Consider the following 22313-nt stretch of genomic DNA (forward strand, 5'->3'; position numbering starts at 1 on the left):
CCGAACAAGGAGGTTCAAGTGTTTTACATAACCTGCAACACTATAGGGGGAAAACCCAGCTGGGGCCCCCAAAATTCAAGTTGCATAAATATTTACATGCCTGACTCCACCAGCTGTAATCAGGATTGGGATTTTCTCCCCCAAGTTAGCATTTCCATAAGCCTCCGTTGTGCAACTTCCATGGAAATACTTTTGTTAGCAATTAGCCAGTTTTCAAGAAGTCCCAGATCTCAAAGCTCTGTTCCATAGGACAAGGTTTAGCAATCCACAACCTCACCAAGAACTGACAGAACACAATACAACTTATGCTGGGCTCATTCGCTTTCCTAACGGAAAATGCTGCATAACAGTGATGTTAAGGCCACAAAGCAAAGTGAGATGGAAAGGGACGCAGGAATAGAAGTGAGAGACTTGAAACAACAACAACAAAAGATTAATTAACATGCAGTCCTTCCACATCAATCTCTTCTTCTCTCCCTGACCTACCTCTCTTTCTGCAGGACAACACTGTCTTAAGGCTGCCCTTGCACTTCTAAACATCACTTCATAATTCTTCGTATCACAGCCCCTGCCTCAAGTTATCTCTTGCCACCAAGTTTGTACACCATCCCCTTACCCTACGAGGAAAGTTATTACCTCTCCAAATACATCACGTGCTTGCACTATTAATGAGACACCATCACTTCTTCTACAACTGATACCGTAAGTGATAATTAAAATAGGCCACCAGAAAGTAGCACCCAACTACCAGGCACTGCCCACATTAACAGGCAGCATCTCTGCCACTTGCACGCAACTGAGAGCCGGCCAAGAGTATGCCAAGAGTAGGGCAGAATAATGAGCTCACTTTACCTGAAATGCACCTTTTGAACCCAAATTTGTGGAGGCAAAAGACAGGCCAATGGCGCCATCTAGCTCCCTTCGCTTAATGAGCAAAGTCAGCATTATGCAAGTTTAAAACTTTGTCATACACCGCTGAAGCTTGCTTAATTGTCAAGACCTGAAAGCTGCAGATCAGCAGATCAGAAATCGGCATGTGCTTGTTTCTGCATCAAAGAACCAACTACTGAATAGGGTGCATTTAATTGAAAGCTGACACTTATTACGTGCAATACTCTTTATTCATCATTTACTAAGAATGCATGGAAGAAAGCCAATTATCTCCACTGATTATTTTATGCAACGTGTGCATATATAAAATCACATTATGTTCCAGCATTTAATCTCCACCGCAAAGAGATGTTGAAAAGTTTCTTCCTCCACTTGCTCCTTTTCCAATTATTAGATTCTTTCCTTTGCTCTTTACGTCTGAATTCCAAATGTTTCACAAACAGAAACATCTCCTAATTTCAATATGGAGAAAGCTTACAGCCCTTAATGCAAGCATCACCATATCTTATGTTTTAAGACCATAAAATATTAACTGCTGTACCACAGGTCCACAGACTGCCTGTAAGATTACTCATCTACAATACTTCTGAGGAATATGCTGGGAATTATTTTAGATTCAAGGCATTTGATGTGCTCACAGGGAGGTACAGGACTAAGTGATCAATGGCAAGAAAAAACCGTAAGGTTTTGAAAGAAATAAGCCACTTGCTTTTTTACTCCAATGTCCAGAATTATTTTTTTAAAATAGTTGCATTAAAAAATGCCAGGGACTCAAATGCTGCTTGCCCTGAATATCAAAGTTCAAAGTATAATTGAGTTTAAAGCAAGTAACATTACTTAAGTATCCAATTAAACAAAACTTGCCTACTTACCTTACAATTAAGATTAATTGCTCCAAAGTTCATCACCGGTGAGTGGAGAATTTCATCATTAATAAGATTTATTTCTGATTGCTTAGTATTTACACTCAAAAATTGAGTTCAAATAAACCACCTACCAATCTGGATGCCTCCACTTAAAACCCAGCTTCCATGATCGACAGTCTGGACAGACCTAATCGCAGGTTGTTTGGTTAAAATTCCTTGCAGTGAACAGGTACTTAATCACTGCCATACTTGAGATGAACGTTAATTCAAGATATAACTCTTGTGACTACTGTTTCAAGACAGTGGAATATTTTACTGTGCATCTTCAAACTCCGTAATACTGTGAAAGACAGGCGGGAATAAACAGATGAGAAGCTCTATGTATCCCTGTACTTTATTGATGGAAGCGAAATCACAGTAGACAATTTATCTTGCTCCTTCAGTGCAGTAAGCATTGTCATGATGATCCTACATAGCTAGTCATCATTTTTATTAGCTGCTTAATATCTGCAATTTAAACTGATGGCAGCATTTCTCTTGCTTGAGAATGTTACTTCTAGGAGGAGTTCACTGCTGATTATTATGAGAAAATCCAATTTTTTGCCTTCTCAGACATACAGTGTTCAGTTTAAGGATGAAACAAATACTTCAGAGTGCCCTAGTCAAATTACAAATGTTTGCTGTTAGACACACATTGGTAAACTAACTGACAATTTACAGGCAACGTTCTGAGTTTGAATATTTATTCTGAGGCCATCCTCCCTAGTTTTGCAGCACTCGGAGTCAGGACAAAATTCTTCTCTGAAGTCACTTATTTCCACTGTACTGAAAACCGTGCCTTGTGTATAAGGATGGCACACAATGGTTATCTCATACCATTAAAACTGATAATAATATAACCCAGTGACCACAAACACCTGGTAACTAAATCCCTCCTTTGAACCTTCATATATTCAAGGCACCCTTCTCAGAGCAATACTGTCAGAAAAAGGCGCACCTTCTTTGCAAGAACATCCTGTTTCATCAGGAGGGTGAGGTGTAGGATGCCTCATTTATGATGGCCAAATGAGTCTCCCGACTCCATTTTTGTAGCAATCTCCTAATTTAAGTATTCTTCCTACCTCAGTCATAACAAATACGTCAGCTTTTACATCAGTGAAGAGATTCAATTTATACAGCAGACTCCCATGCACATCTTCCAGAATACACTTCACATAATACAGCAAACACAAGAAAATAGCATCACATATTAGTAGAATAAATAGATCCACTTCCACCCACAACCTGGAACAGCAGAAAGACTAAGCCATTAAGTTTGATCTTATGGAGACATTTATAAATCCATTGAATTATAAATTCCTTGAAAAAGCACTTACCAGCAGATATGCTTGAATATGAAAACATCTACTGTTCTCTTCCCTAATGCTGTATCAAATAGACACAAAGATTACTGAAATTGCTTTTAAAGCTTACAGTTTAATTCAATGGGCAATGCATGGTCCTGGGTACTACTTACATGTACCCCTCGTACGTGACTCAACCCATTAAAATGTACACCCCTCTCATTGAACAGAAAGGATACCTAGAGGCAGTCCACGTTATTCCAGTCAGAGAATGCAATGCTTTGTGCCCAATTTCTGTTCTTCTTAAATCCTGAATTCAGTTACAGCTTGTGTTACAGTGTTTCTTAGAACTTTTCCTGCAACGGTGTATTTTTAAATACTTGTAAGAAAAATCTAGGGTCTGAGATGTACATCAAAGCAGACCAACAGTTCTTCTACGTAAAGAAGTAATTACAAGATGGAAGTGCCTTTAAAAATACCTATGGCTGATTTCTGGGCAAGAAATAAGATATCATTTTCAAGGAAAAACAACAACAAAAGAGTAGTGAAGCCAAAGCCATATACTCCACAGGCACAGATCAAAGCGCTTCAAAAATTAATGGAGAAGGGACGCGCTTTTTGTGACCTGCTATTGTATTCACCATGTCCATAAAGTAAGTCAGACGCCTGTGTCTTTCCTGGACCTCCAGGTATGCTTGTAATTAAAGGCAAAAGCTGAAATAATTTTTCTTCTAAGAACTGACAAAAGTAAAACCTGTTTGTTGGTCAACATAGCACCATGCGAGGTTGCTACCCTTAAAGCATCATTACCCTCGCGTATTCCCAGATGCCCGGGGAAACGCTGCCAACTTCAACATATGCTTAGAAGAAGACAGTATACGGCCCAAACTCAAGTATGCAATAACTCAGCCAAGGGAACAACACACAACTGACCTAATAACCCTACACCTAATAAGCTACAAACCGGAACTCTATAGTTAGACTTCACATCTACGACTTCAATCTCTTCATTTCTCAAACATCAGACCACAGAAGCACATCCTAGGTGCACTCACGGGTTCTAGCCACGAGCAAAACCCCATGATCAGCCCAACAGCGCTGAGCTATTCAATGCCGCAGATCACAAAACAGAGTGGATATGCAAATTTATATACTAAGTCTAGACTTGAAACATCTGTTGGTGTTACCTGCTAAAGTTGCAGTTTTGTAATTTTTTGGTATTACTTTGGCATTATTTCGCTGTTACCATTTAGTTGGCACACTCATGCTTTAGCTTTATCTACCTCTTCCCTCCCCCCCATACATCTTATTTTTGTGACTGCAAATACTTTCAAAAGTGCAGGCTAAATTTGTGTACAGAAAAAAACAGCAGACTGATCTTGCTACAGGCTGTGCAAAGAACATGGAAAGTTCTATCCTTTTGTTGAAGTTGCTGTTATTTTCATTTCCTAAAGGCAAAACATGTTTATACAAAAACCGTTCATACAGTTTTGAACTCAATACACCATTTGCTCAGATGCCTAAGAATCTACCTGCACTAAATAGTGAGCAGCCAGGTTGAAAACTCTAGCTGCAAGACTAAATGTCTTAAAACAGGGGGAAAAAGAGCAGATACCAGGATCACTGAACAGAAGTATGGCTATCTCGTTCATAGTTCAGTAAGCAAACGGCAAACGCAGCTTCACAGCATTGCCCAACTGCTCCAGCAGCCGCAACTCCTCCTCCCACCAATCCTAACCTCCTTCATCTGAAATGAAAAAGCCCTTTTAATCTTCAAAGCATGGCCACAAGTCAATCTCAAACTTAGCACACTTTTTAATTTTCTTTTTAATTATCCAGTTGGGAGAGTTATGCCCTCCTTGCTCAGTGACCTTTCATTCCTTCAAGATTATTTCAAGAAATCGTTCCTGGGAATAATCAGCAAATTTATACCACTTGCAGAGGAAATATTTCAAGGCTTCCAAGCGCTGAGGGGGAGAGACAGCATGATTCTTCGTGTGCTTTTGTGCAGGCAGCCTTTGCTGTGTTACACAGTACCCTCGGTTCTGCAGGCCAAGTATCTTCTGGCTTCAGACTGCTGGGAGCACAATCCCGACACATCTGCTCAAATACCTTCCCAGAAGTAAGTTGTCACAGTGCTGGGCTTTAGAGGCCCCAAGTCCTTACGTGGAGCCAACCCCCAAAACAGCAAGAGAATTTCTTTCTGCTGGAACTGGCAAAAGGCAGGGCACAAGCAGATCATCTACTGGTGCCATAGAGCAGTAATAGATGCTATTAATTATCTTAGCAGTAATAGATAAATGCTTTTATTACTACCGATAACTGTTGACCGACTGTTTGTCCCATGAGCTTTGGTCACTAAGCATAGCTTGGTTTCCCATAGCCATAGCCACGGGCAAAAATTAAGTCATTATTCCCATTAATATTTTTAAGTTAAACCAGCACTACTTACTCTCTGCCCACACACTAAACAACTGCATGCAACCCTGCATTCGATTCCCACACGTTAAGCCAACCAATTACTAATTTATTAATTTCACAACGGGCCTGGAACTGTTTATAGACACAGGCGTGTCTTTAACCAGACTTGCTGGTTAACTTCCCGTACTCATGTTTCAGGCAGGCTTAGGTGAAAGTGTTTACATGCACAGCAATCATGATCTACTTCCTTATAAACGTGCATTTGTATATCTTGCTTGCGGCTCAAGAAGTTAATGTTACGCCACCGGTTCAGTCCTCTGACTCCACAGGGACAATTACTAGAGACTGGAGGTAACTAGGACCTGTTGAAACCCAGCTGACATCTAACCTGTACGACATATAACATGTTACCACACAGAGAGGCAAGATGTAATTTAGTCTAATAGCTTTGAAGATTTTTCTCCATACGTAAGCGGTTAATTAAGAATGCATTAAATATATATTAATGCATTAAATATCCCTACAAGCAACAAAACCGTTCAAGAAGGCTAAGTGAATTCTTCTCCGACTGAAGTGACAGAAATGGAACAGTCCACTTAATACCGAACTGATTGCTCAGGAAAAGCACAAAAAATTATAATATTTTGACAGAATTCACATTACTTGTAATGTGATATATTTATGCCAGCTATAGTTTATTGAAGGAAAGCTTTTTCTTTTCAGCAAGACATGCCTTTTACAAAAAAAGCATTTTGGCAACATTTAGTGGAATACTTTTTTGTGATTTTTGCCAGTAAAACAACCCTTTTTTAGCCAATATACTGTGGTTTCAATATTGTACCTTACTGGTTCCTTCATCTTCAGGGCTCTTTTGCAGATGTCTGTATAGCACTACTTAAAAAAAAAAAAAAAAATCGCAATTATTCTTACTTAATCGGCATTGCTTAAAATGTGAGAATTCTTTGCTGCTACTATTTGGAGTAATATCATTTAGGCATACATTTTGCCCTCAAACAAAATTTTCCATTTGAATAATTAAGAGGAGAAAAGACCAATACAGATAGAGTCTTCTTTGAAGGTACCCACATGCTGTGCTGTCTCCATAATAAATCTATTACCTGCCATTCAACAAAACATTATCTGTCACAACAGCCTCCAGAACAAAAACAGTAATTAGACTTGGATCTTAATACACTCGGCGCGCTGTTCCCTGGTCTACGATTCAGCGGGTTTAGAAAGCAAGGAACAGTGCACCTAAGAGAAATTAAAAATTGGGCTAATACTGATCATAAAATCTTTACCAAAACTGAACAACCAAGGAGGAGAGCTCAGATAATACTTTGGGTTTAGGCTCATTTATACTAAGAAACTTTATAGAAGGCTTAATGGACAGCTTTGCTTGATTCAATTGCGCCTTATTAGGCATCTTCATGAAAAGCATTAAATGTGTTTGATCCCTTCCAAAGAAGAGGAAGACTCATTAGCAATGGATGTTTACAAGTGCCCAGGGCTCAAGATTACAGGAGTTCTTCCCCTTCTGCAGGAGGGGCTTTTTAGATCTATGTTTTTACGAGAAGGATCACATATCATCTCCGAAAGAGCTCAGGCTTCCATCCTTTGCTTTTTCTGGTATTTGCAAACAAGATGGACAGACAATGAAAATGTCAGCTCGTTTGAAAGCCTGACTTGTAAAAGCCGACTCTGTTTATAGACCTCAGTACGCAACTAGCAATCCAGGAAAATTCAAGCCATAGGCCAGTCAACAGTACAGATTATTATTTGTACCAAGCCAGATTTTCTGTTTTCTATGTTCTGAAATGAATACAGCACAAATTGAGCTGTTCCCATTCAATTTGCAGTTTCTGGCTAGAGCAAATAAATAAATACACTATCTTACTACAACAAAAACACAACACTTGGGTATTAAAAAAAAAAAAAGCCACCCCCTCGTCCATATAATTTTTTTGTTTGAGTTTTTAAAGCATCTACTAGTAAGTTGAAATAAACTACAGGTCACCAACAACATGAGGAAAAATTTCCTTACTGAAAGAGTGGTTAAACATTGGAACAGGCTGCCCAGGGAAGTGGTGGAGTCCCCATCCCTGGAAGTATTTAAAAGACGTGTAGATGAGGCGCTCAGGGACATGGTTTAGTGGGCATGGGGGTGTTGGGTTGACGGTCGGCCTCAATGATCTTAGAGGTCTTTTCCAAGCTTAATGATTCTGTGATTCTATGAACAAGTGTCTAACAGCCTGAATAAACCAGAACAGAGCCCTGTAAAATTATATTGATAATAACTATTATGCTCAGCATAATCTCCCAAAATTCCGCACACGAAATTAAACAGTACCCATGCAAATACATACTTCCAATATCAGCAAATGGCTGATAACTGTTATTGTTCCCAGATATGAAACGACACAGAACAGTATGAGAATATTGCAATTATGTCTTGCAGTCTGATCCTACTGAATAGGGACCAGGAACTCCAACTTCTTTCTTGTCAGTCTGAATCCCAATTATTCCTTTGGTTTGGCCTTTATACAATGAAATGCTCATCAGGAAACCGTACTCTTTAAGCTTTTATCAAAAACTCCAATCTGTTAAAATATGACCAAACAAATGCAGGAACATCTAGCTCAACCTTCAGAAACAATTCATTTTGTATAAAAAATGAAAAAGGAAAAAAAAAAAAGCTGCTACAACTTGCGAAGCAGCTGGTGCTTTAGAGTATGTCGTCTGCAAAAACAAGGATGTGTTTTCTTTGCTCAGGTGTGGTAAGGGTCTGAAGACAGGATTCTCCACACAAAGGGCAAGTGATAAACAGAGAAAAAATTGTAGAATTTACGAATTTATTTTCCTGCCACTGGGATTCAAAGACTCCGTTGGAATTCAAACCTTATCACAGCACAGTCCATTAAGCACTATTAGCTCTGGGACACTTTTGTTTTATTCAGCCCACAAAATAAGAAAGAGGTTCCTAACTTTGCAGTGCAGCATTTTATTTCCATTCCAAGCTTCTACACAGAAAGTGAAAGTCGTGACATGGAGTCACATGTCTCTTTTTATGAGATACTCCGTATGACCTTGAATACTGATAAGGACACACACACTTTTTTCTTTAAAAGCACAACAAAACAGAAACACCGAGCTATATGCTTAAATACAAGGCAATACAGGTTAAGTGATAAGAGGAACAAGGCCAGGAAAAAAAGAAACCCTTCAGATCACTACTTCTGTGCTAGAAAAGAAAGAGCGCTCAATAAAGATGTGCTTAATGGTAGACTCCAGCCGCCAAAGATTTCCAGCATTTCTTTCCCATTGCTAACACCAGGTCACCAACGACATCCAGGGCACTGAAAGACTGGGATAAATTCACTAACGGCACATTAACCGCCTCATCATATAAACGCAGCTAAGAGCACACTTAGTAGACCAAGTGTTTAAGGTACCTTCCTATTAAAGCTTCCGAACTGCACTTTATTCTCTTAACTTTTACAATCTTACAAGCGGACTATTTAATAGCCAGCATACCCCTAAAATAGGCCTTATTGCCCTAGGCTGCCATTTCATGGCCATGCAAAATAAAAGTAAATCCAATTAAAATGCGTTGCTGCATTTAGAGCCCAAACTACTCAAAGCATCCACACATGAGGTTAATGCCCAGGAATGTAAGTGCATAAACCCCCCCCCCCCGAAGTCACTTTTTACTTACTTTCCTGCTACGCCAGCACTGCTGTCTACCATGCATTCTCAAAATGCTTCAGCCAACTGTTCAAAGGACACAAGCACTGCAACAGTTTGATTTAAAAATAAATTCAGACAACAAATTTGGGGGACATGCAGCCATTTGAAATCCATTCAGTGAGTCACTACATTTCAAAACAGTCAAAAACAAAACAATGGTGACTCAATCTCTCCTTCACCATTTATATTTGAGCCCATACTTCAAGCAATTTTAATCTAAAGCAAGTGTAAAGGAAATGGGTGCCAAATTAAAACAGTCCCTTTTATCACAAAGGAGATAACAAGCAAATGCTGATTAAATCTAAACACACATAAACAAGTTCAGTTATTGCTTTCATATCACACACAGCCTGAAAGTTCAAAAATACTCGCAGGTACTGTGCTGCTACTTACAGCTCCCCTAACACAATTACAACTGGACTAATCTGCTCCCATCTGCTCCTAAAAATACCACTATCAGACAGAGCTGGTTTTCTCAGGCATTTTGCTGACGCAAGTACAAGATCAAAACATCACTCGTTCAGAGGAGAAAGATATATCAGTCTCCATAATACACAAGCTAAAATCCAGCTATACCATCATTCTAAGGTCCATGTGACACACTCTTACCAATACACGTCAATTTTATTACATGCTTAGTAACGCAGGCTTTGGGGGAAGAATAAGACACCCTGACTGCCTGAACGTGGTGAGAAGAAATTCCGGAAATTCCCTGTCACCAGAATAGGATAAAGTTTATTCTCTCCTGAGGTAGTTTTTTTTCAAATTAAAAAAAAAAAAAAAAGTAAGACCAGACACTTGGATGGTAAGTGCATTCCCCTCCCACCCTCCATAACTAGCGCTTTCAACTTCTGGCCCGAGAACTGAGACACAAGGAGATTTACATAATTGAATTTCTAATTATAAACCCGTCTATTATAAAAAGACTAGTTTTACAATTGCCTCAAGCCCAGCCATTCCTCTGCAAATAATGAATGGAGTTGTCGGATAAGGAATAGGGAGTATTTCAATATGTTCCTGCTGCGCAGGATGGAGACAACCAAAACGTGTGCTTTGGGACTCCCTTGCAACAGCCCGGCTGGGACCTCGGCGGCCAATTCGTCCTTCCCGAAACGAACCCAGAGCTTTCAAACCCCATTTGGCCCAACTCTACTGTGGGGCCACAGCACAGCCAAGAAAAGAGTCACAGTTCTCTGCAGACCCAAGGCGAATGATGATTCACCATTTACTAGACTGATGACAACATTCAGTACCAAGAAATAAGTTAATCAAACCTCTGAGAGCGCACTGGATTAGAAAACCAGGGGAGACGCATAGTGCATCGCTACGCACACTGTACTTCTGATGCCAAACACATTTTTATTGCTATGTTTGGCAACAGAAATGGCCAAGATTAACGTTGAGTGCAAGGAGCAGGAGGCTTCTTAACTAGAAGACTAGTTCTCTCTCCTACTTCCTTTCCCCACCAAGTGCCAGCGATGTTTCAACACCCCAATTCCCTTTCCCAAGAAGGCAGTTCTACTCCTTTCATGGCCAAACTACCATGGCAAGAAATCCGCATTTAGATTCATCTCTAATAGGAGAGCATTCACATAGCAGACATTTCCTTCCCATAACCTGAAAATGGCCAAATATCACCAGATTTCTTTTTTGCCTTCAAATAAACATTGTCATAAGACAGCTCATAACAACTGAAAATATTTAGCCATAAAGAAAATATGCCCCCCAGTACTGATAGAAGTATTATGTGCAGTACCACGAAGTTAGCACGATGTCTTAATGCACTTCACCCCTGGGAATGGCTAGAGAACATGGCAAATAGCTTTCACTTTAAATGATTTATTTTATTCCTGCCTTACACTACATCATGATGCATCTCTTTACTCATCCTGACTGTCAATATTTTCTTCCTGCAGCTTTTAAGTAAAATAAAACACACTGTAACTAACTGCTGTCAGACCTTTTCATGACCACTAAGGCTTCATAAATAAGAACACTTGATACAAATACATTTTTCCAGCAATACATGAACCATCATCTTCAATGGAAGAAAAACCGTTCCGCACAGCCATCTGCATTTTCTCTTGTAAGGATAAATGCGTAAAGAAGTGTTCAAAAGTAAAATAAATCTATTGAAGAAATGGCCCCACAGAATCTTTTCGGGCTTGAGTTTTCTTACTATTTTTCTTAAGTGGTTCACACAAAGACACTGACAGGAACAGCTACAGCAGAACAAGATCTTCCAAAAATCACCTTGCATGGGACACTGGTTTGTAACCTGCTATGAACTGGAATAGCTCAGGAGGGCATGCCAGTTGACTTCCCCTTGTACACACAAGGATCAGAAGAGGTTAACTGCTGCAGTTCAGATTAGGACATTAGAGCAGCTTAACAGCCACTTCTGGAGGAATCCATACTGAAGATGGGTAAAGTTGCACCCATTTAGTTTTCAACTGTCTCCGATCAACCTAAACAGCACAACAAAGCCACTTCATAGCACAATAAGAAAGTCCACTATATTGAGGAAGTTGACAGATTTAGCTATACCAGGAAGAAAAAAAAAAACAACACACTGATAGAATCAAAGAAAGAAAACTCAACTTGGTTTAATTTAAAACCTTTGAAATAGTAACTGCATACAAATGCAGCATCTTCTACAGACTCTTCTAAACAAACGTGGGGAAGATCCACAGTCAGGAAGTTTTCTGTTAGAAAAAAAAAAATAATCCTCAAACACTGCCATTATCTTAAGCTCCCCCCGAAGAAAATAGTCTCCAACCAAATAATACCAACAAAGACACGACTTTTATTCCTCCACTAGAATTCAACTCCCTGTTAGCTTCAACTACAGAAGACAGAAATTCTCACATTAGCAGTCTTTAAAAAAACCCGTATGCATACATCACTCAGTACAGCCTTAGGGATGTATACAGGCAGGTCTACCCGTGGCTCAGGGAGGGTAAGGAGCAGGTAAAAATTCTCCAAACAGATCTGCTGTCAATATAAAAGCATGGCTTTTGTGGGCTAACCCAAAAAAGCTCCCTGACCTCACTGACTGAGCAGCCACCCATACAGGGGTACCAGCACCACCAAGGGGTCACTGCAAGGCTGGGAGCGTGCAGCCGGTGATGGATGGGGGCTGCTTAAATTGGTGCTGTCACCAAAGGAAATATTCATCAACCTGCAGCCCAAATTATCCTACTACTTAAAAAGCTGTTTTTTCCTTCAGATTTGTTTCCTTACTGAAGATGCAAACGAGCAAGAGGCCAGTACTCAAAGACCCTTATTCCCATCCAGCCCCTTACTCAACCTGAGAGCCAGGTGCCTTGGGAAAGCAGTTCACCAAATCTAAGCCTAGCTAAGAGCAGGGCTTCTAGACAGGTGACAGATTGGGATGGATTTTAAACCATATCAATGCGGCCTATTAAGGAACAGCAGGAGCACAACCCACCCTTGAGAATCGCAGTCCTTACCTCATTCCCTTATGCCCAGGGCTCTGACAAGACATTTTCAACTCCTATCTGCATCTTTAGTAAAGCCAAAGGCTTTTTTAAATCCATGATAAAAATCTCAGGGCTAGTTTAACCTCGTTGCTAGCCCAAGGTTGAATTTCTTCCAGTGCATCTCCATGTTAATACTGCTCTAATTTCAAGCTATCTGGATCATGACTCTAGGAGTAGGGTTGTTAAGAGCTCATCAACTACCAATCCAATTGTTCTACGTATCTCAAGGATTATTTTCCAGTTTACTACCGTGAGCTACTTGTTGTGATAATCCTTTATCTATAGTGAAATCACCGGGCAGATCAAGGTGTACAGCATTAAGTCTAGCTCTGGCAGTGTGCAGCACACCAGCAGCTAATTGCTCTAGTATTTGTTCTGCTTCTCCACCTGCATCAAACTCCAGCTGCCAGTAAAACCACTACCCAAACCAGCTTTTTTCTTTAAGCTTAAACTGGGTAATTTAAAGCTTGCTCAAGTATGGCAACACTGCGCTGCAGTGAGGATACACAGACATATTAAGCTCCCCATGAAAACAGAGCATTTGGCATTTTTATTTCAGCTGGTCAAGTTCAACAGCAACAGAGCGCCCAGCATTTACCTGGCACCAAACTCATACTGACAGTCAGCTGCGTGGGGCAAATGATAAGATGGAAAAAATTAATGGGCGAGGTCTTTACCTTGTCTTAAATACATCTGGGGATTTCCCTTTCCTGCCAGAATCTTCTACCGGCTCTGCCTGCAGCTCCCTTTTGGGGTCAGCCCCTGCCTGCACTTACCTGGTGAGGTTAAGGGACACGCTGCATGGGACCCCAAACTGTGTTAAGCGTTTGTCTTCCCAGTCTACAAAATTACAACAACGGCTCCAAAATGAGAGGACAGGAATGAAACTGTACAAGCCTCTGCCTGCATTCCCATCTTTTATGAAAAAAGGCAAAAGCAACTAATAACAGAAAAGCATGATATAGGTAGGTAGGTAGTCATTGTCCGTTATGTAAGGAAACCTAATCGAAGGCTTTCAACAAGCTTTGTTTGGGCATTTTTCTGTGCTACCTACATCACTTATTTCTACCCAAAATGTACCTTAAAACAAAAGAAAACCACGCACGATACTGAACGGGGCTCGCAAGTCAGAAGCGGAAAACAAATATTTGCTGCCTCGATCTGCACTGAAAAAAAAAAGCCAACCAAAAAAGCAAACAAATAAATAAAAAGGAAAAAAAAAAAGCCTCAAAGCGTATCACGAGAACGGGATCAGACAAGAAAGCGAGGCCACCCCTTCAGGACCAGGGGAGAATTAACCTGCATTTCTCCATCCCATTTGCAAGCTTACAACTCTGCCACCCATTTTGTTTCAGATTAAAGAAAAAAAATTTATTAAAAAAAATAGATTACCTCAATGGAACAGAAAAAATACCCCCACACACACACCCCCACGGATAAATCCCCATCGGTGTCTCTGCCTCGCAGGGCAGGTGATCCAGCCGCAGGTGCCCACCTCAGGCATCCCCTTCTCCCGCGGCCGCCCAGGCCATGCCCCAGGTAGGTGCCCCTTCCCCTCCGCCCAGCACGGGCTGGAGGCGATGCCGAGCCAGAAATCGCCGGCACGGAGAACATGGAGGGGTTTAAAAATATAAACATGAAATAAAAGGGAGAGGAGGAGAGGTACGGACGGCGCAGGAGCCGCGCGGCCAAGGTGAACCGCGGCCGGGCAACATGGTGGAGGCTGCCGGGGAGCCCCGACCCACCTCCCCGGGAGGAGGAAGGGGCGAGCCCCGGGTGTCTGGGGATGGAGGGCGGCTCTCAGGCGGGGGGCCGGGATGGAGGTGACAGCAGGCGGGAGACGAGAGCAATGACCGCGGCGGGCTGAGGGAAGAGCGCCGCGGGGGAGGCGCCGGCGAGGCTTCTCCCTTAGGGCGGGCGAGCGGCGGCGCCTTGCCCGCGGGAGAAGGAGGACGGGCTCACCTGCCATAGCGGGCTGAAGGCGGCAATGGCGCTGGAGGCTGCGGCTCCGCTCCGCTCGATCGGCAGCGGCGAGTGCGGCGGGGCCGGGGCCGCCCCGGCAGGCAGAGCACGGGGCGGGCCAGGCCCCGCTCCGCCCCCGACAAGATGGCGCCCGCCGCCTTCCAGCCCACCCTTCTCCCCTCAGGGCCCGGCCGCCATGGCGGCCTCGGGGCGGCGAGTGGTCTAAGGGCCAGACCTGCCCGGGGGACGAGGAGGACTCCCGGCCCCTCGGCAGGGCTCGATCCCTTTCAGCGGGGCTTGGCCGCCCGGGGCGCTTCATCTGGAAGGGTCTGTCCACAGCCCCCAGGAAAATGGTGCTCCCCTGGTGGCACCACAGACTGGCCTTAGCCCTGGCCCTTTCTGGGGTTTGGGTGGGGTTTTTTTGGTTTTGTTTTTTTTTTTTTTGGTAGGAAAAATCCAGCTTTTATAATAGAGTGCACTTACAGGGGAAAGAAAGAGGAAGGCTAAGGAAGTTGAGCCCCCCCCCCCAAAAGACGATACCTCCACCACACACACATTCCTCTTCCTAAAAACTCACTTTTCTGAGATTTTCACAGTTTTGTGGCTGGGGGACAGGGCAAACCTGACATGATCCCCCACCAGCTTATGGAGTTAGGTGTTTTCAGACATAGCGCAGACATCTGCTGCTTCGATACCCCGTATCAAAGATGGACACCACCTCTCTTCGTGTCCCTCTCCGCAAAACCTGAAATTCCTAATGGGATTTGATAACGTTAACTCACTTTAATTTGGCTTCTGCCCTTTCCAGTACGCACAGTTCTCGGACATGCCGAGAGCCAGCCAGCTCACAAAACCTTTTGCTGCTCAGTGCTTTTCTGGGAAGCCACCTCCGGTAATTTCTACCTTTTCTCGCCCCAACAAAACCGTGCTACAACCGTGAGCCTGCTAATTTACAGTAGGTGTCCTTGAGATAATATTGACTGATGCTGAGCTTTCTCCCCCACCAGCCCCCGTCGTTATTTAATTAAGGTGCCTCATAGCTGTAAGTCGATAGGAAAGCCTGTGCTCCCCGGACCAGTGACACTAATTGTAATCCATTGCATCATTTTACCCAGACCTGCAATTCTTTGTTGATCTTTCAGGTCTTTGCCTTAATAGTTGCTGTTTGCACAGAGTTCAGCTACCGGGAATGTTTACCGAGTATTTGTTCGCCAGCTGTCCGATCCCTTCCATCCCGCTGCCCCTATAAAGAGGGTTTCATCAGATCCCACTAAAACCCAGGAGCTTATTTTAAGACGATAGACCCTATGAGGCCCCTGTAGCATTTGTGCTTCTTTATCCTCGTGCATAATTTTTTCCACGTTCACTGCAATGCTCTCCTTGTTAAGCTTCTACCAGGCTTTCAAATGAACCATATGAAGAACTATATAGGACACGGTAAGTCACAACACGCATCTGCTGCTGCTCTAGATTATGAATATCGATCCCTAAGCATTATTCAATACCTGGCCTTATCCCAAACATATACATAGAGTTAGTGCAGCTTTTAAATGTTAATAGCCTTTGTTTGTTAGGGTAGAGGAGCATGGAGCCATGAGGTAAGGGACATTTTAGTAATGCAAGATTGATTGAGACTGCAGCAGTTTCGCTGTTGACAGGAGTTTGTACGGGAAGATGGATTGTACGTATTCAGTGATGCAGTCTCCCTGCGAGGACTTCCTGCGTTCAGAAATCATTGGCAGAGACACAGCTCTGTATTTTTTTTTTAAGTGTTATAATTTTCTAACCTGCCTTCCCCTGGTAGAAGATGGCAGACTGAAATACAGGTAGTACGGCAAGAGATCTGCAAGTGGGAAGTTCAGACGTGTGCATCAGTCAGATTGAAATTTTACAGATAAAGAGGCCTTGGGGTCATGATAATCCCAAGGACAAGCAGGGGAAAGATGATAAAGGTGGATTTAGTGCTCCAAGAATTGAATTTGACATAGCTAGGCCCCCTGGAACCATGGGCTCAAACCCAGCAAAGCATTTTTCAGGCCTCTGTTCCTCTTAAATAGATAAATTACCTTCCAGGTGGCCTTCCATGCTGTAAAGTTTCAGAAAATACCCTGGCATTTCACGCGTTCAGGGAGCCAGAGCCCATTTTATGCTGTCACACTGTCCTGCTGTAGAAGTAAAAGTAATTTTAGTGGGATTATTGGCATATATAATTTCTGTTATTAAAATTTAGTGAAGAACCATGAGGTATTTATAAAAACATTCCGTCACTTTCTGCCTGAATGATTCACAGGACCATAAAAAAGTTGGAAGAATCAGAGACACAGGATGTGCATGTGCATGTCCTTCATAACACCGCTATCAAGAGAAATTATCAGTCATTAATCATTTAGTGTGCAGACCTTTGAGATCCTAAAGGAGACACGTTCCTTGTTGTTGGGGTTTTTTTTTCTATGCTACATTTAATCTAGGACATTTTCTGAGCTCCTCAAAGCTCACTCAGGGATTTACCTAAACAGGCGAGGTGTTGCTGCAGCTAGACAACTAGTCACAATAGAAGGCTTATGCCAGTCTTCCCAATGCAACCAGTGTAAAATACCTGTCCATCAAAAATATATAGCCTGAATTCCTCCTTGCTTTCATAATGCAGGATAAATATTATAGTATTAATGTAATCATAGTAGTAACGATTAGAGAGTGCATGAGCAAATAGTGCTTTGTGATATTTGCCAGCCTGAATCACTGCAACGTCTCCACGACAGCGTGCAAGTAGGGACTTGATTTTGTGGTGAGGTTGTGCCCGTGTGGAGCTAAAAGCCTCCATAAGGAGATAGTATCGTGGGACAGTCGAGCCTTTAGCCTGGGCTGCGTGTCCTTCTCTGCAGCCAGAGAACGCAGAATTATTGCGATAGTCTGAGGTAACCTTTAATGAGTATGTTCCCCAAGCATGCCAGCTTTGTTTTGTTTGTTTCTTCATGGCTCTGTGCAAATAAAATGGTAAGGACAGGACTGCAGGAGGTCAAGGTTTTCTTGAGATGCAGCATGTACATTACTGGCATAAATTTAAACACTGAAATCTTTTTGGCTGGCATCTGTTCTGTTTACTCAAAATTTCCATTTTAAACCAAAGTGTTGCCTCAATTGCGACATGAATCATTGATCCGAGTACAGGATCTTGAAAAGACCAAATCAAAACTTGACATCCAGTTATATGCAGGGATGATTGTTTTGGGCCTGGGATCCATAGCTCACTTCCAATTCCCTATCTTGTTTTCTTGGTGTGTTTTTGTTTTGTTTTGTTTTAACAACATAAAGCAAGGAAATAAAAAAATAGTTCGCCTCACATCAGATTAACAATATTTTATGTGAGTCCGACAGATGGAGTCCAGGAGTTAAGAACAACCCAGCACACATGTATATGGATAACAGGAATATCTTTTTACTGGATGACACAAAATAAAAATGAAACCCCTGGTATTTCAACAGCTGCCTAGGAGGTGAAAGAAAACTCCCCAAGAAAAGGCAAAAAAAAGTTAGCAACTCACCAGCAGCGATGGTTTTGCTTCCTTTATACCTCTGGAATATGAAGTAGTAACTGCAAGGGGATGAGAATACTGAACTGGGCAGACCCTGGGTTTCTATTCTATAAGGTAAAGAAAGCAAGAGTGAATAACCCTTCTTAAAAAATGCTGTCTACCACCACCTAGTGGAAGACACCACTTCAGGTTCCTTGACCTACATAAATTTATGGTTTATCTTGGGGACAGTCATGACTTGATTGCTGTGTCATCGTCGTCCCTCCCTCCCCCCCCAATGTTATATGGAAATAGAGTTAGCAAAAAATTATTTCTTTCTAAAGAAATAAAACTGAACATATTTCCTGGTCTGTCACCTGAGCTAAATACTCAGTTTTGTCATCTGCAAAATGGAGGTAGGAAGACCCAGGAAGAATTTTATGAAGTTTAATTAGTGCAAAGTGCTCTTAATAGCAAATAGGGCTCAGTCCAAGGATCTCAGACTACTTTGGTCCAAGTACTCAAATTACTGAGGCTTCAGTCAGCGATCCAAGAGGCAGATGTACTGCTCTGCTTGCTATAGAGAAAGATAAATAGCAGGGGTTGCAAAGTTACAGTTGCCTGAATTCACATAATAAATCAATAGGTGAGCAGGAGGAGAAAAAAAAAAAAATCTTTGTAGTTGCAGAATTGTTGGATCCCTGCTGTTTGTATCAAGACGGTTTTACCTCTGGTAGCTTTTGGAGAGAGGAGACCTTCCTTCACCTTTGTATATGCAAGATATTTTGTAAATGGAGACCAGATTCTGGCGGCCAGCACAGTACAAACAACCCAGAACAGCTTCCCGTGCTTCTTGCTCTAGGGCTGCTGCTCAGACCAGAGTGGCCACACCGTATTCATCCAAACGTTATCAGTGAATACAGGGAAGGAAGAGTAATAAAGAATGCTTACAGTAACACTAACTCGACCGGACAGCTCGTGATTTGGATGAGAAGCTGATTTTCTTGATGCTGTTACATCTGGTACCTCAGGGGCTGTACCAAATAAATGAGATTTAACTTGCTGAGTCAGGAGGAAGGCCTGTATTTGGCAGAGGAAGGAGGAGATGGGCTTAGTCACCTCTCAGAGCTCATTCCCAGTCCTCTTTTCAAAAGCACAGCCCCTGAAACTAGCCAAGGGAGAGTCCTTACATCTTGGGAAGAGTGGGAGCAGGAAAACAGCATGCATTTATCCTCCCTGTTCTCTTTTTCTGCCAGGTTCTAGTTGCCAATACTGCTGAATCGCTGGAGCCACATCTCCTGACTCTGAGATGTTGTGGCAGCAGAAAAGGCACTGCAAGAGCCCGTGGCTGACAGCTCCTGACATTTTCGCTTTGCCAGTGCACATTCACACTGGCGTTTTGCTTGCAGCTACCCATCGGATGAAGCCTACGTCATTTGGAGAGACGGTCTTCAAGCAGGAGACAAGCTGGGTTTTGCCACCTTGCATCACGTTCAGGCATGGCTGTTGTTCAAAGCTGTGGCAATAAACGGCAGCTTCTGTAGACAGATGTGCACAGGCAGGACCAGAGCAACTTATTTCCACTTAATCTACTTCCAAAAGGGTACGGACATGGTGCATAAAGTCATTTTTAAGTCCATTAGAGGACTTTTGTAGCACAGACTAAAACAGGTTTTCTTAAGCCACCTCCACTGGGAGTTCAAATGAAGGTCCTTTACTTTGCAAAGAACAGGCAGCAGCACCCTCATGGTTGCTTACTCATACCTCAGCAGAGAAGTGATAGCAGAGAGAGAATCCCTGTTTTAACCTTTCACCGCTTGCATCCTCTTGCAAGCAATTCTGAAAGAACATCCACAATGTGCTTAGAGAGGAAGGATGGTCTTGGATGTGGTCATTACTTTTATCCTCTGTCTCCCCATGACTCATTTCATGCCTCATGTGAACATACAGTAACAAAACCACGCCGTGATGTCAGGAGTGATAGAAAAATGATTGCTGCAGAATCAACCTCCTCTAGCAAGTGGCAAAAGACAAAATAAATGAGCATGGTGCTGAGGCATGAGTTAAAGATTGAAATAGGCAGCACCGCAACAAGCCCTCTATGAAGCTGCTTCTGAAATTGAACTGTCCAAATCATGCTGGGCAGACGCCGGGAATCGTCATTCGCACACAGCTAGAAAGAACTCCCTGAGGCAGGAGGGAGAATTGGGCCCAAACTGAAGCTCAATGGGCAACTCGAGAGCTGGAAACTGTCTGTAGCAATGCTTTTCAGTTCCTTCTTTCCCTGACAGCTGAACTAACGCTTGTCACAGGAGTGCAAACCAGGCAATTATAGCAAGCATGGATGCCACAGGGCTGGACAGGCTCACTATTTATAGTTCCCTGCCGACAGGAGTTTTCCCACTGTGCCACTGCACACAGGTTAAGGTACAGTCCATGCCTTGAAGGGCTCACAGTCTAAATAAAAATAGAAAAAGGAAGGACTAGCAGCCCTTTTATGATGAGAGCCAAGACTCAGAGATGAAAGGATAAAAAGGAAATCCACAGCAGAGCCTGGAACAATGAACTCCAACTTCTCCCCACAAATTGCCCTTTATTTTGTTAACTCCTTCCCTGCCTGAAGTCCCACCTCTCTGCTACTCATAATTAGTGCCTAACAGTCCAATACAGTGTCATTGAAGTGTTCTTGCAAGCTCTGGCCCATCTTGCCACTGTTAAATTATTTTCCCATCACAGCAGAGGTGAGAGAAGGGATGCGCGCCTGCCCTTAGCTCCCTCCTGAGACCTGGGCCCGTGCCCCATTGACAGGGTGGGAAGCGTCGGACCAGGACAGCATCCTGGTGTGCTGACCCTGCTAAAGGGATGATAAACTCCCAGAAGTGGAGCAGGCTACCAGCTTCAAGCATTCAGTGTCTCAGCTGACTACGGATGCAAGTCAGAGATAGTCTCCTTTGTTTCATGGAGAGGATTAAAACACAAGCTGTTTGTAAGCTCAACTTTGAAGTGTCTTCGTAGCAATTTGAAATGCGGTCACTCAACAAAGAGAAACCTTTACAAATACATTTTTTGTATTTGAAGTTGGAGACCATCCACTGGCCTATTTTTAGCCGTACATTTCAACTGGCCATGTTACAATCCTGCCTCTGTTCTCGGGCAATCAAAGGCGGAGAGGATTCACTTGACCTGCAGTATCAAATACAGAGAAAATAAGACATTTGTCTGGAAAAGAACCACCCAAAATAGCAGTGAACGAGTCATGCTGCGACATGAACTGTTAAGAGTCAAGACAAGAAAAATGAAGATTATAGGAGCTGGTAGACTTTTTCTAATGACATATTAATGAAAACAATTGCTAGAAAATCATATGGTGATGCTAATTAGTATTTGTAGGGTTAAGGACGTGATATCTTTCCCTTTTACGCTAAATACACTACATGCGTAAGGGTAAGAAATAATCCTTACTGAGGTGAGCTCTCAGCTTTCTTCAAGGATTCCTTCTAAATCCACCTGACTTTTCCTTTGCTAAACACGGCTTTTAGCTCAGAAACTGGTGCTCTTGCATGAGCAAACCCTCCCCTGGCAGCTGGGTTTTGGTCGATTGGTTTGACCGCTTGCATTAAACATGATGCAACACGGTATGACAAATGCAAGCCAACATCAGGCCGGAGCGCAATGGAAATGCTGCATCCGATCTGACAGGTCAGCGGGAGGGAGAGGAATTATTTGCCCTGGTAACAGCGCATGGAAAAGCACAGAGGCGGGGGTAGGATGCATTTGCAAACATCTCATGTTCCCTAAACTTTTTACAGCCCCTCATTAGGCTTTGCAATAGCCTGAAGTAAACAATTATTACTACATTCATCTTCTATCTTTCCCCTCCTTCAAGAAGCTTTTCAAGCTGGGGAAAGAACCCAGAAGACTTGACTGCAGATGTATTAACTTCCCACTATCACGTCAGCAAGACCACGTGTACCACACATTTCCCACTGACAAGGAAAGAAAGGTTAAAACCTCGCATGACAGGTTAACAGCATGATTTGCAGCAACAGCTTAAATAAATGGTCGCAG

The 22313-nt window shown here is 42.6% G+C and overlaps 1 protein-coding gene across 2 annotated transcripts in view; it reads right to left on the reverse strand.

The window, feature by feature from the left end:
- The window catches only part of SLC23A2 (solute carrier family 23 member 2), a 52168-nt gene extending 37352 nt beyond the window's left edge, over positions 1–14816 (reverse strand). For both annotated transcript variants that reach the window (XM_076358738.1, XM_076358739.1), the window contains exon 1: positions 14734–14816. The gene's annotated coding sequence lies outside the window, so the exon portion shown is untranslated. The remainder of the gene's footprint in view (positions 1–14733) is intronic.
- Positions 14817–22313: the final 7497 nt, after the last annotated feature.

The sequence above is a fragment of the Aptenodytes patagonicus genome, chromosome 24 (assembly GCF_965638725.1).
Source record: "Aptenodytes patagonicus chromosome 24, bAptPat1.pri.cur, whole genome shotgun sequence".
NCBI classification, from domain to species: Eukaryota; Metazoa; Chordata; class Aves; order Sphenisciformes; family Spheniscidae; genus Aptenodytes; species Aptenodytes patagonicus.